The sequence below is a fragment of the Ranitomeya variabilis genome, chromosome 2 (assembly GCF_051348905.1).
Source record: "Ranitomeya variabilis isolate aRanVar5 chromosome 2, aRanVar5.hap1, whole genome shotgun sequence".
Classification (NCBI taxonomy): Eukaryota; Metazoa; Chordata; class Amphibia; order Anura; family Dendrobatidae; genus Ranitomeya; species Ranitomeya variabilis.
Window position 1 is genome coordinate 846860103 of NC_135233.1, and position 27470 is coordinate 846887572.

A 27470-nucleotide genomic window follows, 5' to 3' on the forward strand; every position below is an offset into this window, starting at 1 on the left:
TAAACTGTAGGCCTCTATTCACACAGCATGCATTTTGTAGCACTGGGCAGCCCGCCTGTATGTGCGTTAGTAATAGGCTGTAGACCAGATGCTCTGCATTGCTTGTGTGAACAATGCCACATACAGACTATTATCGCTTATCTTTTTGTGCATTAATGCCAAACAACCAACACTGGATTGAAAGTGGTTGTTTCATCTGTATTTTTTGCACCTGTGTTGTTGCCATCATTAATCGGGTCCGATGCGCCCTGCTGGTGCATTTGTTTGGAGGCTTCAGCAGGTAACCATCTCTGCTTTTTTCTCTGTGATTTTTTTGTCAATTTTCTGGAGGATTTTTAAGTCCTCTTTGTGCGTCTGTGAGATTTTCCAGAGAACCATAGCGTCTTAAAAGTCTCCTCACCTTGGCATGTCAGGCTTGACATGTCACTCTCCACAAAGAGAAACGGTACTCCTGGGATCCCATTATATCATAGCATTACATTACAGCTTACTAGTTCTTCACATTAGGTGACCCAGAGCATGTTCATTCATTTATTCTTTTGCTCATTATGTATTTTATATCGCAGTGCTGTACAGAAGTTTTGTCACTCACAGCAGGTTTCTGGTGTGTGAATTAACCCCTTTACACCCAAGGGTGGTTTGCACGTTAATGACCAGGCCAATTTTTACAATTCTGACCACTGTTCCTTTATGAGGTTATAACTCTGGAACGCTTCAACGGATCCCGGTGATTCTGACACTGTTTTCTCGTGACATATTGTACTTCATGATAGTGGTAAAATTTCTTTGATATTACCTGCGTTTATTTGTGAAAAAAATGGAAATTTGGCAAAAATTTGGAAAATTTCGCAATTTTCCAACTTTGAATGTTTATGCAATTAAATCACAGAGATATGTCACACAAAATACTTAATAAGTAACATTTCCCACATGTCTACTTTACATCAGCACAATTTAGGAACCAAAATTTTTTTTTGTTAGGGAGCTATAAGGGTTAAAAGTTGACCAGCAATTTCTCATTTTTACAACACCATTTTTTTTTTAGGGACCACATCTCATTTGAAGTAATTTTGAGGGGTCTATATGATAGAAAATAACCAAGTGTGACACCATTCTAAAAACTGAACCCCTCAAGGTGCTCAAAACCACATTCAAGAAGTTTATTATCCCTTCAGGTGTTTCACAGGAATTTTTGGAATGTTTAAATAAAAATGAACATTTAACTTTTATCACAAAAAATTTACTTCAGCTCCAATTTGTTTTATTTTACCAAGGGTAACAGGAGAACATGGATCCCAAAAGTTGACACCATTTTGGAAAGTAGCCCCCCTAAGGAACTTATCTAGATGTGTGGTGAGCACTTTGACCCATTAAGCGATTCACAGAAGTTTATAATGCAGAGCCGTAAAAATAGAAAATCATATTTTTTCACAAAAAATGATCTTTTCGCCCCCAATTTTTTACTTTCCCAAGGGTAAGAGAAGAAATTGGACCCCAAAAGTTGTTGTACAATTTGTCCTGAGTATGCTGATACCCCATATGTGGGGATAAACCACTGTTTGGGCGCATGGGAGAGCTCGGAAGGGAAGGAGCGCCGTTTGACTTTTCAATGCAAAATTGACAGGAATTGAGATGGGACGCCATGTTGCGCTTGGAGAGCCACTGATGTACCTAAACAGTAGAAACCCCCCACAAGTGAACCCATATTGGAAACTAGACCCCCCAAGGAACTTATCTAGATGTGTTGTGAGAACTTTGAACCCCCAAGTGTTTCATTACAGTTTATAACGCAGAGCCGTGAAAATAAAAAATCTTTTTTTTCCTCAAAAATTATTTTTTAGCCCCCAGTTTTGTATTTTTCCAAGGGTAACAGTTGAAATTGGACCCCAAAAGTTGTTGTCCAATTTGTCCTGAGTACGCTGATACCCCATATGTGGGAGGGAACCACCGTTTGAGCGCATGGCAGAGCGGAAGGGAAGGGAAGGAGCGTCATTTGGAATGCAGACTTAGATGGATTGGTCTGTAGGCGTCACATAGCGTTGGCAGAGCCCCTAATGTACCTAAACAGTAGAAACCCCCCACAAGTGACCCATATTGTAAACTAGACCCCCTGTTGTGAATTTGCTTTTTGCTCCCTCTAGTGGTTACTAGTTTTTTGACTCTGGTTTTTCTGTCATTCCTTTTATCCGCACCTGGGTCGTTAGTTAGGGGTGTTGCTATATAAGCTCCCTGGACCTTCAGTTCAATGCCTGGCAACGTAGTTATCAGAGCTAGTCTGCTGTGCTCTTGTCTACTGATCCTGGTTCCAGTTATATCAGCTAAGTCTGCCTTTTGCTTTTTGCTATTTGTTTTGGTTTTGTATTTTTGTCCAGCTTGTTCCAAATCTATATCCTGACCTTCGCTGGAAGCTCTAGGGGGCTGGTGTTCTCCCCCCGGACCGTTAGACGGTTCGGGGGTTCTTGAATTTCCAGTGTGGATTTTGATAGGGTTTTTGTTGACCATATAAGTTACCTTTCTTTATTCTGCTATCAGTAAGCGGGCCTCTCTGTGCTAAACCTGGTTCATTTCTGTGTTTGTCATTTCCTCTTACCTCACCGTCATTATTTGTGGGGGGCTTCTATCCAGCTTTGGGGTCCCCTTCTCTGGAGGCAAGAAAGGTCTTTGTTTTCCTCTACTAGGGGTAGCTAGATTCTCCGGCTGGCGCGTGTCATCTAGAATCAACGTAGGAATGATCCCCGGCTACTTCTAGTGTTGGCGTTAGGAGTAGATATATGGTCAACCCAGTTACCACTACCCTATGAGCTGGATTTTTGTATTCTGCAGACTTCCACGTTCCTCTGAGACCCTCGCCATTGGGGTCATAACAGTTTGCCAGGCCAATATTAAATGTTTAATGCATTGCAGAAGAGGGATTATAAGAAAGAAGATTCTGAGTTTTTTTTTTTCTCCTTCCCCTTTACCTCAGAGTGGCTATGCTTGCTGCAGACATGAATGTCCAGACCTTGATTACAAGTGTGGACCAGCTGGCTACTCGTGTGCAGGGCATACAAGACTATGTTATCAGAAATCCTAGGTCAGAACCTAAAATACCGATTCCTGAACTGTTTTCCGGAGACAGGTTTAAGTTTAGGAATTTCGTGAATAATTGTAAATTGTTTTTGTCCCTGAGACCCTGTTCATCTGGAGATTCTGCTCAGCAAGTAAAAATTGTTATTTCGTTCTTACGGGGCGACCCTCAGGATTGGGCTTTTTCGCTGGCGCCAGGAGATCCGGCATTGGCTGATCTTGATGCGTTTTTTCTGGCGCTCGGTTTACTTTATGAGGAACCCAATCTTGAGATTCAGGCAGAAAAGGCCTTGCTGTCTATGTCTCAGGGGCAGGACGAGGCTGAAGTGTATTGCCAAAAATTTCGGAAATGGTCCGTGCTGACACATTGGAACGAGTGTGCACTGGCCGCTAATTTTAGAAATGGCCTTTCTGAAGCCATTAAGAATGTTATGGTGGGTTTTCCCATTCCCACAGGTCTGAATGATACTATGGCACTGGCTATTCAAATTGACCGGCGGTTGCGGGAGCGCAAAACCGCAAATTCCCTCATGGTGTTGTCTGAACAGACACCTAATTCGGTGCAATGTGATAGAAAAACCGCAAATTCCCTCATGGTGTTGTCTGAACAGACACCTGATTTAATGCAATGTGATAGAATCCTGACTAGAAATGAGCGGAAAATTCATAGACGCCGGAATGGCTTGTGCTACTACTGTGGTGATTCTACACATGTTATCTCAGCATGCTCTAAACGTATAGCTAAGGTTGTTAGTCCTGTCACCGTTGGTAATTTGCAACCTAAATTTATTCTGTCTGTAACTTTGATTTGCTCACTGTCATCTTATCCTGTCATGGCGTTTGTAGATTCAGGTGCTGCCCTGAGTCTCATGGATCTCTCATTTGCTAAGCGCTGTGGTTTTACTCTTGAACCATTAGAAAATCCTATTCCTCTTAGGGGTATTGATGCTACACCATTGGCAGCAAATAAACCGCAGTATTCGACACAGGTTACCATGTGCATGACTCCTGAACACCGCGAGGTGATACGTTTCCTGGTTTTACATAAAATGCATGATTTGGTTGTTTTAGGGCTGCCATGGTTACAGACCCATAATCCAGTCCTGGACTGGAAGGCTATGTCAGTCTCAAGTTGGGGCTGTCGTGGTATTCATGAGGATTCCCTGCCTGTGTCTATTGCTTCTTCTACGCCTTCGGAAGTTCCGGAGTATTTGTCTGATTATCAGGATGTCTTCAGTGAGTCTGAGTCCAGTGCACTGCCTCCTCATAGGGACTGTGACTGTGCTATAGATTTGATCCCAGGCAGTAAATTTCCTAAGGGAAGACTGTTTAATCTGTCGGTACCTGAACATACCGCTATGCGTTCATATATCAAGGAGTCTCTGGAGAAAGGACATATTCGTCCGTCTTCTTCCCCTCTTGGTGCGGGATTCTTTTTTGTGGCAAAAAAGGACGGATCTTTGAGACCTTGTATTGATTATCGGCTTTTAAATAAGATCACTGTCAAATTTCAGTATCCTTTACCGCTGTTGTCTGACTTGTTTGCCCGGATTAAGGGTGCCAAGTGGTTCACCAAGATAGACCTTCGTGGTGCGTACAACCTTGTGCGCATTAAGCAAGGTGATGAATGGAAAACCGCATTCAATACGCCCGAAGGTCATTTTGAGTACTTGGTGATGCCTTTTGGGCTCTCCAATGCGCCTTCAGTTTTTCAGTCCTTTATGCATGACATTTTCCGGAAGTATCTGGATAAATTTTTGATTGTTTATCTGGATGATATTTTGGTTTTTTCTGATAATTGGGATTCGCATGTGGAGCAGGTCAGGTTGGTCTTTAAAATTTTGCGTGAAAATTCTTTGTTTGTCAAGGGCTCAAAGTGTCTCTTTGGTGTACAGAAGGTTCCCTTTTTGGGATTCATTTTTTCCCCTTCTGCTGTGGAGATGGACCCAGTCAAGGTCCGAGCTATTCTTGATTGGACTCAGCCCTCGTCAGTTAAGAGTCTTCAGAAGTTCTTGGGCTTCGCTAACTTCTACCGTCGTTTTATCGCTAATTTTTCTAGCATTGTGAAACCTTTGACGGATATGACCAAGAAGGGCTCCGATGTAGCTAACTGGGCTCCTGCTGCCGTGGAGGCTTTCCAGGAGTTGAAACGCCGGTTTACTTCGGCGCCTGTTTTGTGCCAGCCTGACGTCTCACTTCCCTTTCAGGTTGAGGTGGATGCTTCGGAGATTGGGGCAGGGGCCGTTTTGTCGCAGAGAGGCCCTGGTTGCTCTGTTATGAAACCTTGTGCCTTTTTCTCTAGGAAGTTTTCGCCTGCCGAGCGAAATTATGATGTGGGCAATCGGGAGTTGTTGGCCATGAAATGGGCATTTGAGGAGTGGCGTCATTGGCTCGAGGGTGCTAAGCATCGTGTGGTGGTCTTGACTGATCACAAAAATCTGATGTATCTCGAGTCTGCTAAACGCCTTAATCCGAGACAGGCCCGCTGGTCATTGTTTTTCTCCCGCTTTGATTTTGTTGTCTCGTATTTACCAGGTTCAAAGAATGTGAAGGCCGATGCTCTTTCTAGGAGCTTTGTGCCTGATGCTCCTGGAGTCGCTGATCCTGTTGGTATTCTTAAAGATGGAGTTATCTTGTCAGCTATTTCTCCGGATCTGCGACGTGTGTTGCAGAGATTTCAGGCTGATAGGCCTGAGTCTTGTCCACCTGACAGACTGTTTGTCCCGGATAAGTGGACCAGCAGAGTCATTTCCGAGGTTCATTCCTCGGTGTTGGCAGGTCACCCGGGAATTTTTGGCACCAGAGATCTGGTGGCCAGGTCCTTTTGGTGGCCTTCCTTGTCGAGGGATGTGCGGTCATTTGTGCAGTCCTGTGGGACTTGTGCTCGAGCTAAGCCTTGCTGTTCTCGTGCCAGCGGTTTGCTCTTGCCCTTGCCTGTCCCGAAGAGACCTTGGACACATATCTCCATGGATTTCATTTCTGATCTTCCGCTATCTCAGGGCATGTCCGTTATCTGGGTGATATGTGATCGCTTTTCTTCGGGTCATGTGGAGCCTTCTGACTGTCCTGGGGTGGATTCTGTGGTGGATAGGTTGCAGCAGATCTGGAATCATGTGGTGGACAACTTGAAGTTGTCACAGGAGAAGGCTCAGCGCTTTGCCAACCGCCGCCGCGGTGTGGGTCCCCGACTACGCGTTGGGGATTTGGTATGGCTTTCTTCCCGCTTTGTTCCTATGAAGGTCTCCTCTCCCAAATTTAAACCTCGTTTTATTGGGCCTTACAAGATATTGGAAATCCTTAATCCTGTATCTTTTCGTCTGGATCTTCCTGTGTCGTTTGCTATTCACAATGTATTTCATAGGTCCTTGTTGCGGCGGTACATTGTGCCTGTAGTTCCTTCTGCTGAGCCTCCTGCTCCGGTGTTGGTTGAGGGCGAGTTGGAGTACGTGGTGGAGAAGATCTTGGATTCTCGCCTCTCCAGGCGGAGGCTTCAGTACCTGGTCAAGTGGAAGGGCTATGGTCAGGAGGATAATTCCTGGGTGGTCGCCTCTGATGTTCATGCGGCCGATTTAGTTCGTGCCTTTCATGCCGCTCATCCTGATCGCCCTGGTGGTCGTGGTGAGGGTTCGGTGACCCCTCACTAAGGGGGGGGGTACTGTTGTGAATTTGCTTTTTGCTCCCTCTAGTGGTTACTAGTTTTTTGACTCTGGTTTTTCTGTCATTCCTTTTATCCGCACCTGGGTCGTTAGTTAGGGGTGTTGCTATATAAGCTCCCTGGACCTTCAGTTCAATGCCTGGCAACGTAGTTATCTGAGCTAGTCTGCTGTGCTCTTGTCTACTGATCCTGGTTCCAGTTATATCAGCTAAGTCTGCCTTTTGCTTTTTGCTATTTGTTTTGTTTTTGTATTTTTGTCCAGCTTGTTCCAAATCTATATCCTGACCTTTGCTGGAAGCTCTAGGGGGCTGGTGTTCTCCCCCCGGACCGTTAGACGGTTCGGGGGTTCTTGAATTTCCAGTGTGGATTTTGATAGGGTTTTTGTTGACCATATAAGTTACCTTTCTTTATTCTGCTATCAGTAAGCGGGCCTCTCTGTGCTAAACCTGGTTCATTTCTGTGTTTGTCATTTCCTCTTACCTAACCGTCATTATTTGTGGGGGGCTTCTATCCAGCTTTGGGGTCCCCTTCTCTGGAGGCAAGAAAGGTCTTTGTTTTCCTCTACTAGGGGTAGCTAGATTCTCCGGCTGGCGCGTGTCATCTAGAATCAACGTAGGAATGATCCCCGGCTACTTCTAGTGTTGGCGTTAGGAGTAGATATATGGTCAACCCAGTTACCACTGCCCTATGAGCTGGATTTTTGTATTCTGCAGACTTCCACGTTCCTCTGAGACCCTCGCCATTGGGGTCATAACACTGGGCCATGCCCACTGCCTTTAAATAGTTCTCCTGAACATTGGGTGTCGCCGATTATAGCTTATGTCTTGTGCGTGGTTATCTCGGTCTGGAGTGGTGAGCAAGTAGTTGGAGTATCGTTGCTGGTGGTGTATTTCCCTTTGTCTTATTTTCTCCTTCCCATATTTGTATTTGTTTTGCCCTTTGCACTTATAGTGTATTCCTGAGTGACTGCGGCGTGGTGCTTATTTTTCCGTTATCCTTGTCTGTGCTAACTGTGGGTATTGGAGTGTGGTCTCTTCACTGGGTGGTGGTTTCAGCCTAGGGTTGAAACAGGAGATAGGGCTAGGGTGGACGCCCAGACATGCACACCATCTGTGTAAACTCTGGGAGAGGGTCAGTCAGGGTTTCCCTAGTCTGAGGGAAATCGCAGGGGCCTGGGTTATTAGCTCTTTCCTACCTAGGTCTCCCGTGACAGAGGGTAAGCCACAAAAGATCATTGCTAAAGAAGCTGGCTGTTCACAGAGTGCTGTATCCAAGCATATTAATGGAAAGTTGAGTGGAAGGAAAAAGTGTGGTAGAAAAAGGTACACAAGCAACGGGGATAACCGCAGCCTTGAAAAGATTATAAAGAAAAAGCCATTCAAAAATTTGGGAGAGATTCACAAGCAGTGGACTGCTGCTGGAGTCATTCCTTCAAAAGCCACCACACACAGATGTATCCAGGACATGGACTACAAGTGTTGCATTCCTTGTGTCAAGCCACTCATGACAAATAGACAACGCCAGAATTGTCTTACCTGGACCAAGGAGAAAAAGAACTGGACTGTTGCTCAGTGGTCCAAGGTGATGTTTTCAGATTAAAGTAAATTTAGCATTTTATTTGGAAATCAAGGTCCCAGAGTCTGGAGGAAGAGTGGAGAGACACACAATCCAAGCTGCTGGCGGTCTAGTGTGAAGTTTCCACAATCAGTGATGGTTTGGGGAGCCATGTCATATGCTGGTGTAGGCCCACTGTGTTTCATCAAGACCAAAGTCAGCGCAGTTGTCTACCAGGGAATTTTAGAGCACTTCATTATTCCCTCTGCCGACAAGCTTTTTGGAGATGGAATTTTCATTCTCCAGCAGGACTTGGCACCTGTCCACACTGCCAAAAGTACCAATACCGGTTCTAAAAACAACAGTATCACTGTGCTTGATTGGCCAGCAACTCGCCTGACCTTGATCCCCATAGATTGTATTGTCAAGAGGAAGATGAGAGACACCAGACCCAACAATGCAGATGAGCTGAAGGATGCTATCAATGCAACCTGGGCTTCCATAACATCTCAGCAGTGCCACAGGCTGATCACCTCCATGCCACCCAGTATTGATGCAGTAATTGATGCAAAAGGAGCCCCGACCGACCAAGTATTGATTGCATTTACTGAACATACATTTCAGTAGGCCAACATTTCGGATTTTAAAATAATTTTTCAAGCTGTTGTTATAAAGTATTCTAATTTACTGAGATAATGACTTTTGGGTTTTCATTGACTGCAAGCCATAATCATCACCGCTCTGCTTTACGGCCGGCGCTTACACAGTGCAGTGAAGCGGACGCCGGGGAACGCGACAGACACCGGAATGTAAGTATGTAGTGTTTGTTTTTTTTTACATTTACACGGGTAACCAGGGTAAACATCGGGTTACTAAGCGCGGCCCTGCGCTTAGTAACCCGATGTTTACCCTGGTTACCCGGGGACTTCGGCATCGTTGGTCGCTGGAGAGCTGTCTGTGTGACAGCTCTCCAGCGACCACACAACAACGAAGCAGCGACGCTGCAGCGATCGGCATCGTTGTCTATATCGCTGCAGCGTCGCTTAATGTGACGGTACCTTAACTAAGGTATTCATAGGAGCTCCACTGGCAGAGCTGAACTGAGTCTGATAAGTGACAGAGAAACTCTGTCATGCGGGGAACCATCCATCAATTACTTTATCATGAGGTTCGCTATAGTCAGCAGCATTGATGCAGCCTCTAGACTGCAAAAGAGAAGACTGAAGTGATAAGCCCCTTTTGTCTTCTAAGGGTACCGTCACACAGTGCAATTTTGATCGCTACGACGGCACGATCCGTGACGTCGCAGCGATCGTATGATTATCGCTCCAGCGTCGTAGACTGCGGTCACACGTTGCAATCACGGCGCTGGAGCGATGCCGAAGTCCCCGGGTAACCAGGGTAAACATCGGGTTACTAAGCGCAGGGCCGCGCTTAGTAACCCGATGTTTACTGTGGTTACCAGCGTAAAAGTAAAAAAAAAACAAACCGTACATGCTCACCATCTGATGTCCGTCCGGTCCCTTGCCGTCCGCTTCCTGCTCTGACAGATCCGGCCGTACAGTGAGAGCAGAGTGCAGCGGTGACGTCACCGCTGTGATCTGCTCTCACTTTCCGGCCGGCAGACAGTCAGAGCGGGAAGCGGACGGCAAGGGACTGGACGGACATCAGATGGTGAGCATGTACGGTTTGTTTTTTTTTACTTTTACGCTGGTAACCACGGTAAACATCGGGTTACTAAGCGCGGCCCTGCGCTTAGTTACCCGATGTTTACCCTGGTTACCAGCGAACGCATCGCTGGATCGCTGTCACACACAACGATCCAGCGATGTCAGCGGGTGATCAAGCGACGAAAGAAAGTTCCAAACGATCTGCTACGACGTACGATTCTCAGCAGGATCCCTGATCGCTGCTGCGTGTCAGACACTGCAATATCGTAACGATATCGCTAGAACGTCACGAATCGTACCGTCGTAGCGATCAAAATTGCACTGTGTGACGGTAGCCTAATGCTTTCTTTTGATTAGACCATAATGGGTGAACTGTGACTCTGCCAATAAAAAAAAACACAGTGCAAACTCCCATTTCCTACCCTATTTACAATAGAAACACTCAACCAGAGGTTTACTCAAATCAGTGTAACGCTCGCGCCGAGACTGGTTGGCGCAGGCGCCTGGGGGTGTGGCCCCACTGGACCACGGATCAAACTTCTCTGGAAGGGGCGTAACTAAGTAGCTTCCTAGGTGTTCGCTGGAGCCTCTGATGGTGAGGTCAGACTTGTGCAATAGGAAGCTACCAGGTACCACTCCAGGATGGAGTCTGACTGTGGATGCTGATCCCACCGGGGACAAGACACAGGCAGGTACGGCTGTGACACTGGCTGACGGACGGGTACGGCAGAGGCCCTGACGGGTGGACTGGCTTGACGGAGATACGGGCAGGCAGACGGGCACGGCTGGCACTCTGGCAGATAGGCGGGCACAGCTGGCACTCTGGCAGACAGGGCAGGTACTCTGGTAGGAACTGGTATACAGGCGGGTGTATGGAAACAGGTAAGAACCTGTTCAGACTGGTGAACATAAAGAAACAGGTAAAGACCTGTACGGCAAGTTGCTGAACAGAGGTAGAGCAGGAGTGGATGCAAAGCAGAATCACAGGAGGCGGAGTAAGAGCAGGAGGTGGAGCTAAGAGCAGAGAAGGAGAAAGCAGAGCTAAGAGCAGAGAAGGAGAAGGCAGAGCTAAGAGTAGATAAGGAGTAGGCAGAGCTAAGAGCAGAGGAGAAGGCAGAGGAGGAGGCGGATCTAAGGACGGAGCCTCTGGGGCGGAGCCAAGAACGGAGCCGCTGGAGGTGGAGTCAAGAGCTGAGACGCTGGAGGCGGAGCCAAGAGCGGAGATTCTGAAGGCGGAGCCAAGAGCGGAGATGCTGGAGGCGGCGCCAAGAGTAAACCGCAGGAGGCAATGCCAAGAGCCAGAGGGTGCAGAGCCACAGGTTGTGGAGAGCAAAGCTGAGAGGCACAGAACCACAGGTTGTGGCAGAACTGAGCAGAGAAGCACAGAACTACGGGTAATGGCGAACAGAGCAGAGAGATGCAGAACCACTGATAGTGGCGAGCAGAGAGGAAACGTAGAGATAAACACAGCAGAGAAACAAACAAAGAAGGAACAGGAACGGACACAGACCAGAGTTCAGACACAGAATTAATGGAACACAGATTCACACCAGGGTACAACACCCCACTGGGTGGCGAACACAGAGACACAAACAGAACACAGATAAAGGCCTGCGTATTGCAGCCCTCAGAGTCAGGAAACAGACACGACCTGGCAGCTCAGTAGCAAATGCTAACTGAGGGAAATAGTTTGCTCAGGCATCATCCAATGGGTGAGGATGCCTTAAGAATCAGAGGCCTCTAGGCTATTGGCCAGGGACACCTTAGGGAGGTGCACAGTCTCAATAAGAATCCGGAGTTGCTGGCGCCGCCCCCCTATGCACACAGCCAGGAAGTGTACACAGAGCAAGCGACCATGGAGCACATGGCATGGAGCTGGCAGCAGACAGATCTCACAGCATGGCACAGGGTGAGTGAGTTGATGTAACAAGCAGGTGTGGAATGGAAGGCCATGCAGTGATGCCAGCAGGGTTGTTACATCCAGGATGAGCATGAGCAGGTCTACCTGATAATTGATAATTTCCCTAAGTGGCATCAAAACTTCACTACAGCAGCGCTACTGAACTGTGCATGCAGAGTATCCTATATTTGCGCCATAGATGGGACACTGCATCTGGGAAATATAGCCTTTAGGTCATGTCACAGGTGCTCAACCATCCGTTTTGGTGTCATCAACATGAAACTGTAATGGAGCTGTGGTGATGCCAATCTTGGAATGGGACCCATAAAAAGTGAGGTCAGAGTAATTGTCACCATACATATCATATACAAGTGTTCCTAACCTGCTGACTTTGATGGGACTGGCAAACTATATAATGTATTTGAGGGCCTCACTTTTTACATCTGACAGATGATGAAGGGAAGAGAAGGATTGAGCGTGTTAGATTTTGTTCTTCCAAAAGATTAGATGCGATCAGATGTGTCTGGCAGAGGCTTACTCCACTCTCCACATTAAAAATACAAAAGCACATGCACGCTTGGCTGAGCATGAATAATTACAGAACGCCTATATTCATGAAGCCTATAAATATATGAATATTCCAGGAAGCTTGGGGAGATTGTTAAAATCGTATGCCTGTGTACTTCTTCTATTCTCTCTGGCCATAAACTGAATCTCAGAAAGTTGAAGTGGTTTCTACTCTAACACGTGTTTGTTATAGCTATAAACATCTTATACCGATTCATAAGTATATGACCACGGTTTGGTCTAGAAAGCATTGAAACCTAGTGTGGTTTCCATTGGTGCAGTCTATCCTCCTGTGCTACACATTAGTGACACATGGGAGCAATATACAATTCAAGGATAAGCAACCACTTGTAGTAACAATTGACGTTTCGGCTCTCCCGAGCTTTAATCATAATATCGCTAAAAAACCAAAAACATAACAAGGGTAAATATACACAACCAAAAAATATATACATATATACAGCATCCGTGCATGATGTAACAATCAACATTACGCCAAGGTACAAAAGGAATGGCAAGCAACTATATAGACTTCCAAGCACCAAGGATGCACCGAAGTGAATACAATTCCTAAAGCTATGCCAGATGGGGATACCATAGGTGGTCTAGAGGTCAAAAAGGTTAAGACCAAGAGAAGAAGAGGAGCAGGACAGTAGATACTCGTTACCTTGGTAAAGCAATGATAAGCACCACCTATACCTTTAAGCGAGGAATTCGCTATGTGTACTTATCATTGCTTTATCAAGGTAACGAGTGTCTACTGTCCTGCTCCTCTTCTTCTCTTGGTCTTAACCTTTTTGACCTCTAGATCACCTAGGGTATCCACATCTGGCATAGCTTTAGGAATTTTATTCACTTCGGTGCTTCCTTGGTGCTTGGAAGTCTATATAGTTGCTTGCCATTCCTTTTGTACCTTGGCGTAATGTTGATTGTTACATCATGCACGGATGCTGTATATATGTATATATTTTTTTGGTTGTGTATATTTACCCTTGTTATGTTTTTGTTAGTTTTAGCGATATTATGATTAAGGCTCGGGAGAGCCGAAACGTCAATTGTTACTACAAGTGGTCGCTTATCCTTGAATTGTATATTGCTCCCATGTGTCACTAATGTGTAGTTGTGTTTAATAAATTTGCACTATTTTGCATAAGCATCAATTAGAGTGTGCGGTGTCTTCTAAATATTACTTGCTTTAGGACTTTTACAGTCCATGACACCTGCACCTCACCTCTCAATTGACTGAGTGCACACCATTGTACCTTATTTATCCTCCTGTGCTGTAAGTCCAGAGATGTTCTTCTACATATCACTGTTTTAATAAAGGGTTACGTCAGTTACTCTTGCATACCAGTAATTTCAACCAGTCTGGTATTAGTCTCTGACCTCTATCTTATCAATAAGACAGTCTAACCCAAGGAACTGGCACTCACTGGATTCGTATGCAATATTCTGTGTGTACTTTAAAGATTGTTGTCTACAGAAATCTCAGGAGAATAACGTCATTTCTGTTGTGCTTTTTTGTTATGGGTGATGAACTCCTATTAAGATACACACACAACCAAAGGTTAGGGTACATTCACACGTTGTTGTTGAGGTGTGGCTGAGACAGATATTGGCAACAATACAGAAAATACACTTATGGAAAACAATTTTTACAATGGAAACATATCAAATAAATGTGTTTCACCTACAAAACCTCAACGCCAGTATCGGCATTGCAAATTGTATAATGTATCCAGATACAGTTCTCACTTGAAATGCGTTAGTGTGCCCTCACGGTTTACTTGTACCCTCATGGCCCCCTTGTACCCTCACATTTCACGTGGAACCTCACAATTCACTTGTACCCTCACAGTTCACTTGCACCCTCACGGTTCACTTGTACTCTCATGGTTCACTTGTACACTCACGGTTCACTTGTACCCTCACGTTTCACTTGGAACCTCAAGGTTCACTTGTACCCTCATGATTCATTTGGAGCCTCACAGTTCACTTGTGTATGATATATAAGTCCGATTAGAATGAAGAAACTAATGATAAAACTGCTTCTGTTGCTCATCAATCTGCACAATTGGCAAATTTATCAATATGTTCACGACAATTTTTTTTGGTAAGGTAAATGCACCGAAAAAATGAATTTTAATGGAAAATACATTTTAATTAAACCTCAAGTGCAATTTTTTCTCAAAAGTGTCTGAAACGTGTCCTTTGTTTTAGAGGAGTATATTTATCTAGAGGATATGATATCATAGGCCAGATTTTGTGGGGTGGGTTAAACACTGATGTATTGTGTCCTAATTCTTAATTTTAAGCACATTCAGCATCTTTTCTGAGGCCTTTTTTCAGTATGGGGGCACTACTCCGGGAAAATTCTGGCCAAGAATTATCCTACTGATGTTATGTGGCACAGGGTGGTAGCCGTGGGTGAGGTACTCATGTTTTGCACACTACATAAAAATAGGGGCCCTGGTTGGATGTGTGGACTATGTCTATGGGGGTGCTATGCCCTTGCCGGTCTCATGATGCTGGTGACTTTGGCTGGTCAAGACCAGATATTCAATGAGGGAGGCCATTGGTGAACAATATACAGTCTTTTACTGGACAGTAACTTGGTGGGAATTATGTATAATAGATAGCGAGTGCATAACTTCACAAACGTTTCCAAGGAGCATTATTACACATTGTTTCTGCCTCATGTTCCTGTGCCTTCAACAAAACCCAGCACAGTACTACAGTCCAGTAAGTGAGAGTCCTGTACTTCAACCCGAGTTTTCGCGTCCTTTTCCCCCCGGGAGCTAGCTTGTTACTATGGCTGCTACTTAGCTTCTCTACTTGCTGACTCCTTGGAACTTCTGGCTGGGGCACTCTCTTCATCTCATGCTCCCTGGTCTGCCTTGGTCGTTTACCTTTCTGCCTTGCATACTCGAGACAGTACTGCTAGGCATCCATTCCCAAGAACCGTCTCCAAGGTGTCGCTCTGTATTTCTGTCACTTTTGCTCGTCTCTACTCCAGATCTTGCAATCTACGTCGCATGGCTATGCTGACTAGTCGGATCTTAAGTCTGCTTACACTGCAGGCTGAGCCCTATCTGACCTCATGACAGGAAACTGTCTATGTTCCGTTGCTTTCATCCCTCCCACTCTGGGCTAGTCCCAATCATTAACCCTAACTCTCCCTAATGCTTGGTCAAATTACAACATTGTCACTAATAATGCGTGTCACAATACATATTAAGTGAAAAATGTAATTTTTTTTTTTACTTGAAAAAGATGCTAGTCCATGGCTGAAACGCGTTCTGGAAATAAAACCCGTTTAACTCATCTTTGTCCCAAGGATTCTTTATTATAGCAGCGCAGCCCGATATCATGTGATCGTCCAAACTGGTTATCGCATTACACTGACATCACTGCTAGATGTAGTGCCCTCTTCTTCCTGGTCAGCAAATATCAGAGATTTAAAGGGGTTGTCCAGTCTAAAATAAAAAGTCTGCAGTTACTCTGTGTGACTGTAGACTTAGAATCTCCCCAGTGCATGCCACGTGTGCTGCAAGGATTTGTCGGTTTCTGTGCCGGATGGCCGTGATGTATGCGATATGCATACTCCTGGAAAGAAGCTGTCTAGTGGGTGCAGCCTCGCTCCATACAAGTGTATTGAGTGACTGCAGAATTTTTTTTTAGACAGGACAACAACCTTAGCTTTTTTCTGAAATTGAAGTAAACTGTCTTCAATGCCAGCATAGAGAAAAGTATGGTATAATATTATTTGGACTAAATGGACAGACAGCTCCTCCTATGAATTTATTGTACACTTGTACGCACAGCGGTTTGTGGGCTTGGGTGATGAATCCCTGCACGGGACAGGATTGCTGCTGCCATCATGGATGTGCTTAGGGTCAGGACACTCTTTTTATATTTTTATTTAACAAGTAGCAGGTCTTCGCTATAGACAGCCATGTTCTTTCCCAGTCTTAATGTCTGAGCCAGCAAAGTTTTGGGGAGACCGCTTTTTTATGTTTGGTACCATGGGCCACTGTGGAATGTGATGCAAAGACTTTTAGCAAAGGGATACTAGTGTAAAGTGTATGTATAAGGAGTAGAACACAGAAAAATGTGTCACTGCCACCTAGTATGGAAGAGCATTCTGGGTGATCTATTATAGCGTCCTTTCCCTCATTAATTCTAAAAGAATAGCTGGACCCTGTGGTGCTTTCCCAGAGCTTTTATTTTTCGCAGCTATACCAGGTCCTCTTGTTTGAGAGATATTGTCTAAGGCCACATTCACACTTTCAGTATTTTTTAGTATTTGTAAGCCAAAATCTGGAGTGGAACAATCAAAGCAAAAGTTTAATAGAAACAGGTCCTCACTTCTGTATTTATCACCCACTGATGTGAAATACTGACCAAATACCGAACGTCTAAACGTGGCCTTAATCTGAGTCTACCCTTAACACTTACTAGGAACTAATCTCTACAACAGTATTTTCTTTGTTGGCATAAAATTGAAAAACATTTGGCAAAAGTGATTGATTAACCCTTTCACGCCACAGCCTGTTTTTGCCTTCGTGACCGGGCCAATTTTTACAATTCTGACCACTGTCACTTTATGAGGTTATAATTCTGCAACGCTTCAACGTATCCCAATGATTCTGAGAATGTTTTTTCGTGACATATTGTACTTCATGATAGTGGTAAAATTTGTTCAATATGACTTGCATTTATTTCTGAAAATATCGGAAATTTGGCGAAACTTTTGAAAAAATCACAATTTTCAAATTTTAAATCTTTATGCCCTTAAACCAGAGAGTTATTGTATGTCACACAAAACAGTTAATAAATAACATTTCCCACATGTCTACTTTACATCAGCACAATTTTTGAAACATAATTTTTTTGTTATGAAGTTATAAGGGTTAAAAATTGACCAGCGATTTCTCATTTTTCCATAAAAGTTACAAAACCATTTTTTAGGGGCACCTCACATTTGAAGTGACTTTGAGGGGCCCATATGACATAAAATACCCAAAAGTGACCCCCTCAAAAACACATTCAAGAAGTTTATTAACCCTTCAGGTGCTTCACAAGAATTAATGGAATGTGGAAGGAAAAATGAACATTTAACTTTTGCCCAGAAAAAGGTTTATTTATCGCCATATTTTCCATTTTCACAAGGGTAACAAGAAAATGCACCATAAAATTTGTTGTGCGATTTCTCCTAAGTACGCCAATACCACATATGTGGAGGAAAACTATTCTTTGGGCACACAGCAGGGCTTGGAAGGGAAGGAGTGCCATTTGACTTCTGAAATACAAAATTGGCTTAAATCAATAGCCGACGCCATGTCGCGATTGGAGAGCCCCTGAGGTGCCTAAACAGTAGAAACCCCCCACAAATGACCCAATTTTGGAAACTAGACCCCTTAAGGACTTTGAGATGTCTGGTGAGCACCTTGAAACCTCGGGGGCTTCACAGAATTTTATGATGTCGAGCTGCGAAAATAAAAAAAACACATTTTCCCACCATAAATGTTGTTTCAGCCCCATTTTTTTAATTTTCACAATGGTAACAGGAGAAAGCGGATGACAAAATTTCTTGTGCAATTTTTCCAAAGTACGCAGGTACCCCATATTTGTTGAAAAACGACTGCTTGGGTGCATAGTAGGCCTGGAAAGAGAATGAGCGCTATTTTGGCTACAATAGGTTGCGGATACCATGTCCCATTTGATGTGCCCCTGACATTCCAAAACAGCAGAAACCCCCACAGTTTATCCTATTTCGTAAACTATACCTCTCAAGGAATTCATCTAGGGGAGTAGGGGGTATGTTTAACCCTCAGGCAATTCACTATCTTGTATAAAATTGGGCTGAGTAAATGAAATATTATTTTTTCCACAAAAATGTCTCTTTGACCCCAAGTGTGCCAATTTCAAAAGGGGTAATAGGAGAAAACGCACAGTACAATTTGTTATGCAATTTCTCCTGAGTACATCAATACTACTTTTGAGGCACAGTGCAAAGTTCAAATGGGAAGGAGTGCCATATTACAGTGCAGATTTTCCTGCATTGGTTTGAGGGAGCCATATCACATTGGCAGAGTTCCTGAGGTGCCAGAACAGCAGAACCCCGGTAAGTGACCCCAGTTTACAAACTACACCTCTCAATGAGTTCATCTAGGGGTGCATTGATCATATTGACACTATAAATGCCTCACAGAATTTTATACCATTAGGCAGTGAAGAAAAAATAATTACATTTTTACCACAAAAAAAATGTTTTAGCCCCTGATTTTACATTTTCACACTGGGGAATGGTTAAAAATTGTTCCAAAATGTGTCACACAATTTCTGCTGAACTTGGCAATACTACTTAGCCAAACAATGAGACTCTGGAGGGGCAGAGCGCTGGTTGACTCTTGGAGAACAAATTATTATAGAATAGTTTGTGAACTCACAATACAATACAGAACCCCTAAATGCCAGAAAAGCAGAATCCCCCCCTCAAGTGACCCCAGTTTGGAAATTACACCCCTTTGGGAATTTATCTACAAGTGTAGTGTTGGTTTTGACTCCATAAGTGTTTTCCAGAAACAAGCAGCAGTGGATGTTGATGAGTGAAAATTGCAAACCTCCGTTGTAGTGACCAGAATGTTGAAGTCACCAGTGCGTTATGCCCAGCCCGCTCTTCTGGAGACACGCACTTGTAAGTTAGGCAGGCTCTTATCACTACAGAAATACCAAGCATGTGGACAATATATGTGGTTTAGGTACACTGTGGGGCTCAGAAGGGAGGGGGCATTTGAATTTGGGAGCACAGAAATTCTTTTAGGGGGTGAGTAGCCATAATGCTTTTCCAGAGCCTTTGTACTAGCAGTAATGTGCAAAGCCCCCTATCTTTCCATTAACAGATCTGAGAGGGGGCTTGCATTTTTGTGGATTAAGTTGAAGCTTTGATTGGGAACATTTTACATAACGTCAGGGATCACATTTATCCAGCGCTCTACGCTGAGCACTTACTTTGGGGTTTCCATCTAAATCTCTGAGTTACGTGATTCAGTTAAAACCCCCAAGGGACCCATCTACTATATAATTGTCTAAGGGTCACTTCCGTCTTTCTGTAACGGAAATCCCAAGTCGATGATTGGTCGCGGCAAAACAGCCACGACCAATCTGCGACGGGCACAGTCCGGCGAGCCACGACCAATCAGCGACGGGCACAGTCCGGCGGCAAAGTGGCCGCTCCTTACTCCCCAGTCAGGGCCCGCTCCATACTCCCCTCCAGTCAGCGCTCACACAGGGTTAATGGCAGCCCCATTAAGCCGCGGTATAAGGTACTCCGTTAACGCTGCTATTAACCCTGTGTGACCAACTTTTTACTATTGATGCTGCCTATGCAGCATCAATAGTAAAAAGATCTAATGTTAAAAATAATAAAAAATCGTTATATACTCACCGTCCGTTGGCCCCTCGGATCCAGAACAGGCCTTTCCCGCTCCTCGCGACATTCCGGTCCCGGCTCCATGCATTGCGATCTCGCGAGATGATGACGTAGCGGTCTTGCGAGACCGCTACGTCATCATCTCGCGAGACCGCAATGCTCTCTTGGGACCAGAGCGTGCGAGGAGCATCGGTAAACGCTTCGCCTGGATCCGGGGGCCAACGGAAGGTGAGTATATAACTATTTTTTATTTTAATTCTTTTTTTAACAGGGATATGATGCCCACATTGCTATATACTACGTGGGCTGTGCAATATACTATGTGGGCTGTGCAATATACTATGTGGGATGTGCAATATACTACGTGGCTGTGCTATACACTACGTGGGCTGTGTTATACACTATGTGGCCTGTTATACACTACGTGGGCTGTTATACACTACGTCAGCTGTATTATATACTGCGTGCGTGGGCTGTTATATACTACGTGAGCTGTTATAAACTATGTGGCTGTTATATGCTATGTGGGCTGTTATACACTCCGTGGGCTGTGCTATATACTACGTGGCTGTGCTATATACTCCATGGGCTGTTATATAATACGTGGTTGTGCTATATACTCCGTGGGCTGTGCTATACTACGTGGCTGTGCTATTTACTACGTGGGCTGATATATACTACGTGGCTGTGCTATATACTACGTGGCCGGCTGCGAACAATCAGCGACAGGTGCAGTCCGCCAGCGAATTGGCGCAGGATTTGAACCACGCTTCGCTAATTGGTCGTGGCCGGCCGAATCCTGTGTATTCAGTGTATTATTCTAATATCTTCATAAATAAACTACATACATATTCTAGAATACCCGATGCGTTAGAATCGGGCCACCATCTACTTCACTATAATGAGGCAGCAGAGATACTCTGGATTCTGTTTTGATCGCTTTCTATTCGGAGTTTTGGGAGACAGAATGATCAAACACCAGGAATTCAGGAATTTTTTTTTTTTAATGCCATTCCGTGTGTAGTAAAATTAATAAGGCAGTTTTATTCTTCGGGTCAGTATGATTACAGTGATACCGCATTTATAGTTTTTTTGTTATGCCACTTTATCACAATAAAAACAATTTTCTAGAAAAAATAATTGTTTTTGCATCCCTTTGTGAGAGCTATTAACTTTTATTTTTCCGCTGTTGGAGCTGTATGGCAGCTTGTTTTTGCGGGACAAGATGATGTTTTCATCGCTACCATTTTTATTTTGATTTGAGTTTTTGATCGCGTTTTCTTTTACTTTTTGTTTGGAGGGATGATGAAAAAGCAGAGGTTTTTGTTCCGTTTTTTTTTACGGTGTGCACTAAAGGAGTTAATAAGTGTGAATGTTTTATAGGTTGGCTTGATCCGGATGTGGCAAAACCAAATATGTGTACTTTTTTTGTTTTTTTTCATAAATATATGTATTTATTGGTTTAGTATTTTTTCTTTTATTTTGTGATTTTTTTAAATAGTCTTAAAACTTTTTTTTTTTTTTACTTAGTCCCTGTATGAGACTTCAATTTTTATTTGTGTGATCACTGGTCTCAGACAGTGCAATACACATGACTGCATCGTAGGAGACCGGACAGTTTTACACAGGAAGATCAAGTCTCAGCTACAGGCTGAATAGGCCAAAATATACCATAAATAAACTGGCAGAGGGGTAAATTTGCCACCATTACATTTATTTGGCGGTTGAATAAAAAAAAAAGGGAAAAAAATCAATGGCCCCTGGCATCAATCTGAAAGTCTGAGGAGCCATAAAATCAGGAACGTTAGGGCTATAACCGTGGCAGCCTGCTATGGCAGTTCGGGTAGAGTGGGAGAGTCGGCCCTCCGCTGTGACAGTCGGCCCTCCGCTGTGACGGTCGGCCCTCCGCTGTGACGGTCGGCCCTCCGCTGTGACGGTCGGCCCTCCGCTGTGACGGTCGGCCCTCCGCTGTGACGGTCGGCCCTCCGCTGTGACGGTCGGCCCTCCGCTGTGACGGTCGGCCCTCCGCTGTGACGGTCGGCCCTCCGCTGTGACAATTGGCCCTCCGCTGTGACGGTCGGCCCTCCGCTGTGATGGTCGGCCCTCCGCTGTGACGGTCGGCCCTCCGCTGTGACAATTGGCCCTCCGCTGTGACAATTGGCCCTCCGCTGTGACGGTCGGCCCTCCGCTGTGACGGTCGGCCCTCCGCTGTGACGGTCGGCCCTCCGCTGTGACAGTGGCTGCAGCATCACATGATGTGGAGGAAGATGAACTGCTAATTGGTCATCACTTTCGCTGCTGGCTGTGTCCATCTTTGAGCTCATCATCACATACGCCTCCTCGGCTTTCAGCATCCTTCTGGACATTTTTTTGTAAAACTCAAGTCCAATATATATTTGTTTTTACATTTTTAACTAAACTAAAAAACGTAGGTGAGAACAGCGACTCGGCAGCAGCACTTTAGTGGCAGAGCGCCTCAGTACCTGTGGACTAGCCGCGAGTCGCCCCTGCCCAGGAGATGCCATAGGGTCAGACTATGTCCCTGTACGGTCAGACAACACAGTACACAGCAGGGGCACATGTATAGATTATCTCAGCACAGGGACATTTTGTATAATCAAATCCAATTGTGGAAATTATTAAGATCTAGTGAATAAAATGAAATTTAAAATTGACTTTGTTGTCGGGAAATCGCCTTCCATGACCAGCACTCAGCCGACAACTTGAGTTTTCATAGACCGCTGGCAACCTAGTGGACTTGAATGGCGCAGGAGACATGCCGCCAGGGTGAAACATGGCGCAGTAGTGGCCGCACACCAGCCCCACAGAGCACGGGGCCCTCTCACAGAGCACGGAGCCCTCTCACAGAGCACGGAGCCCTCGCACAGAGCACGGAGCCCTCGCACAGAGCACGGAGCCCTCGCACAGAGCACGGAGCCCTCGCACAGAGCACGGAGCCCTCGCACGCAGCACGGAGCCCTCGCACAGAGCACGGAGCCCTCGCACGCAGCACGGAGCCCTCGCACAGAGCACGGAGCCCTCGCACAGAGCACGGAGCCCTCGCACGCAGCACGGAGCCCTCGCACGCAGCCCTCGCACGCAGCACGGAGCCCTCGCACGCAGCACGGAGCCCTCGCACGCAGCACGGAGCCCTCGCACGCAGCACGGAGCCCTCGCACGCAGCACGGAGCCCTCGCACGCAGCACGGAGCCCTCGCACGCAGCACGGAGCCCTCGCACGCAGCACGGAGCCCTCGCACGCAGCACGGAGCCCCCACACACGCAGCATGCTGCCGTCAGGTGAGAGACGCACTGTGCGCAGATCCCGCCATCCCGTCAGGTAGTCGCCACGGACTAGCCCCGCCCACAGCCCTCGGTCTGACCCGGAAGAGGAATCCCAGGAGCAGTCGCAGCGACCCGGGGGGATTTAAATCGCGACAAAGGGGGTCCGCGGCTGTAGGAGACATTGCGGGTAGGTGAGCGTGGTGTGCGGAGGTGCGGGCGCAGCACTAGGGCCCGGGCAGACGCTCTGCAGTGTGGGGGGCACGGCCCGTGTGTCAGTGATGTGAGGAGGGACCGGAGACCCCCTAAGGCCGGCTGTGCGATGCTGTGTAATAAGCCCCATACACAGTGGCAGCTTAGCTCTCGGGGCATGTTCACACTGCAGCTTTGTTCTGCGGTCACAAGCCTCCGTTTTTGCAGCCAAACGCTCTCCTGGAGTCGCTCCTCTTCCTTGGTGTCTTGTGATCGTAAAGCTGCTTTATTCATGGTTTTTGGTCCTATTCTGAGCATTTCTGGACGCTTGTTGTAAGCAGTACAGGTGCTTTTGTGGTTCAGCGCACGGCGTGCTCGGCTGCCCCGGTGTGGAGCTGCGTCCCGGTGTGGAGCTGCTGAAGACTGGCCGTCACTTCCATCACTTGCTGCCTCTGACAGGCCATACAGATTAATGGGACCCTTGTTAGTAATGGCTTGTGGTGCACTATCGCAGTGTGCACGTACCATAAAGGACTGGCTGTCTGAGACTGGCCATTGCCCACATCTATACAGGCCCCCATACACACTAGACTGTCGGCAGCTTTCGCTGACATTAGTCATATGATTTTGAGGGCCTTAAAGGTAATTTGACACCAACCCCATATGAGAGCAGCATGATTTAGGGGCAGAGACCCTGATTCCTGCAATGTCACCTACTTGGCTGATTACTGTTTTCATAAAGTCTGTTTTATCTGCTGCAGATCTAGCAGTTCTCTGAATGCTGAGCTCTGTATAACCCGACTACACCACTGGCACAGTGCACACAGAAAGCTGCCAACCTTGGGTGACATTATACTGAACTCATTAATGTGGGTAACTAGATGGCAGCAGGTTTATTATTCCTCTAGTGATGATCTGCTGATAAAACAGTGATTTTTATCAAAGTTATAGCATGCAGCCCAGTAAGTGACACATCACTGGAATCTGAGTCTCTGCCCCTACATCATGCTGCTTTCAGATTAGGTGGGAAAAATCTGTTGATGGATTCCCTTTAACCCCTTAGCAACTTATGATGTACTATGTCCGTTATAAGTGGTCTCATTGCCTTTGATGCGGGCTTGCACACGGAGCCTGCATCTTTCCCGGCAGATGATGCCTGTGTTATTGAGCAATCACCTGCCTCTAACAGCTGTGGGTGGAGCGAAGCTTCTCCCACGACTGTTAACCTGTTAAATACCGTTGTCAATCTGTGAGAGGGGCATTTAACGTGCATTGGCAGGGGGCTGCACTGTTCTAACACCTCATGGACACACTCGTCATGCAATTATGGGATGCCAATGTGTTGTCATGACAGCCAGGGGGCTGCTGAAGACCCCGGTGTCTGTCACCACGGTACTTCTGTGAAAACCAGCCTGTGGTTAGCATTCTTAAGACCATGAATTCTTCTATATACAGCATTGCAGTATATAGCACAAGCCAAGTACAGTGGACAGTAGAAAAATGTTTTTAAAAAATAAATAAAAAAATACGAAAGTTCAAAGCACCCCCATTTCCCACCCCCCATTTTTCCCCATTAAAAATTAGGAAATAACCCCCCCCCCCTCTCCCCCAAAAAATACACATTTGGCAGTGCTGCGTTCTTAATGTCCACTCTATCAAATTATAAAATTATTTTGATCGGTAAATGGCGTAACGAGAAAAAAAGCTAAATGCCAGAAATACGTTTTTTTTCAGTCGCCACAACAACAGAAAAAATGTAATAGGCGATAACGTCGTAAGTACCCCAAAGTAATATCAATAAAACTTCGACTTGGGGCGCAAAAAAACAAGGCCCCCCATCCTGAAAATTGAAAGCGTTACGGCTCTTAAAACAATCAGAATTTGTATTTATTTATTTTTTCCATTACTTAAATAAAACAAAAGCTATACATGTTTGGTATCTGTGTAATTGTACTGACCTATGGGATCATATTGCCAGGTCGGTTTTACTGTAAAATAAGCGCTGTAAATTAAATTAAAAAAATTGCGGAATTACGCTTTTTTGCTGCACTTGGAATTTTTTCCCACTTTCCATAATACATAATATAATACAATGAATGGTGTCATTCAAAAGTACAACTCGTCCTGCAAAAACAAAGCCCCTCACCCCTGTATCGACTGAGAAATCAAAAAGTTATGACTCTTGGAATAAAAGGAGGATAAAACAAAAGCGCAAAAAGTTGCTCAGTCCTTAAGGGGTTCAGTTTGTGATATGCCTGTCTGAAACTATTGAGCTTGAGTGACCTTCTTGGGTAATGAAACATATAAATGCCTGGGCACTTTTGGCAGCCTGGCTAGTTATCGGGAACAGGACCTATTGCCCCAAGGGCCTCATTTTAAGAGATACCCCCCACCCCATTCCACTTAGTTTACATGCCACTTCTGTGGCTCCATCAGGTTTTCTGTCCGGAACCCTGAAAACAGGATTTAGGTGGATCTGCCAATGTGGCCATTGATTTTTAATAAAGCAGATGGTGTCACTTTGTGCTTTCCATCCTAATTTTTGGCATTGTCTGGCTTTTTCAGGTGGGAAATAAGTGGCCAGCTGCACTTTTCTGCCTGCCTCAGATAGGCAGACATTGTTGGAAGTTGGGTCAGAAAGCACAAGTTGATGCAGTCTGGGCAGCACAGTGGCTCAGTGGTTAGTACTGTTCTTTCGCAGCGTTGGGGTCCTGGGTTCAGATCCCATCAAGGACAACATCTGTAAGGAGTTTGTATGTTCTCCGTGTGTGTGGGTTTCCTCAAGTTCATACGGTTTTCTCCTACACTCCACTGACATACTGATCACGAATTTAGATTGTGAGCCCCAATGGGGGACAGTGGTAATGTCTGTAAAGCGCTGCGGAAATAATGGCTCTGTATAAGCAAATCACAATAATGCTGTATTAAAGTAAATAGGCCCCTTGGCAGATACACCTGTGTCCTGTTTTTCATGGTTTCAGTCTGAAACCCCTTCAGAGCCTCCGATGTTTGGCAATAATGTGATGTGAACATGGCCTTGGTAAGTCTTGACAGCATTCAAGGCGTGGTAGCCGCACATGCATCCTTTTCCATGGATGTGTATGGGAGTTACAAAGGGAACCCATCAACCAGCCCCTTCTATAGAATATTGATGCCGTGGATATTCAGCAAATATGGGTGGTTGGTGGTCGCATGTCACTCTCATTCAGCTAATTATTGGGGGTTCCTGTGTCAGAACTGGAGTTTCAAGCATTTTTGGCCTATCCAGTATAGTTAACCAGTTAATATATTTCCAGTTTTGCCTAACACCTAGGTTTATGTGTCTGTGGACTTAGGCTGGGTGCAGATGATCTGGAAGTAGCAGCGTTTTGGACCCAGCACATGTTCATTGCCTCCAAAGTGCTGCTGTCTATTGAACGCAGGTGAATCCACATGTGATCACTGAACTGTGTGGATTCACCGTGTCCAATATATTATATTGGTGAAATTTCTCTTGCGGAGATGCTAGAAATAGACATGCTGCGGTCTGGAAAGACGCGCTGCATGTCAGTCTCCACAGGTGAGCCGTGGGCGTCTGTGGATGCATAGTGGAATTTCTTAAAATCCCATCCGCAGTTCTGTAACATCTGGCCGCTGTGGGTTGGACGCTGCACAAGTACGCAGCTTCCAATCTTTTGACTTACTTTTCTGGTTCTTGATACTTTTTAGTCCTCCTTCAGCATCGGCAGGATTAGCTTGTTGCATGTGATTACCTCTTATTTTTAGGGTTTACTATTTGCGTTCAGGTTTGGATGGGATCATAATAAATATCATTGGCATTCACTTATGTTTATACGTCACCAAGCGGTCATGTGTTCAGTTTGGGAAGCCTAGTTCCTAAGGTTATTTTGGCACAAGGGTAAACTTACAATCTTTGTCAGTGTTTGCTTTAATGGGGTTCTTACTATAGACATTTATGACCTATCCATAGAAAATTCCACTAATGACTAATAGATGCGGGTTTATCCTCCAAGACCACACATCTCCAGAGTAGGTGTCACACAATCCCCAATTCTGACTGGTAAGTGACCTTACTGACCAAGTGGGTCACTCACTGAGATTCTTTACCTGTACTCTACAACTCATTGCAATTTTTTGACTTAGAACTACT

At 45.4% G+C, this 27470-nt stretch overlaps 1 protein-coding gene across 3 annotated transcripts in view; it reads left to right on the top strand.

The window, feature by feature from the left end:
• Positions 1-23166: 23166 nt before the first annotated feature.
• The window catches only part of DIS3L2 (DIS3 like 3'-5' exoribonuclease 2), a 445122-nt gene continuing 440818 nt past the window's right edge, over positions 23167-27470 (top strand). The window contains exon 1 of one of the 3 annotated variants that reach the window (XM_077290198.1): positions 23167-23318. The gene's annotated coding sequence lies outside the window, so the exon portion shown is untranslated. Of the gene's footprint in view, positions 23323-27470 lie in introns of all 3 variants that reach the window. The other 2 variants (XM_077290196.1, XM_077290197.1) reach the window with 2 other exon arrangements.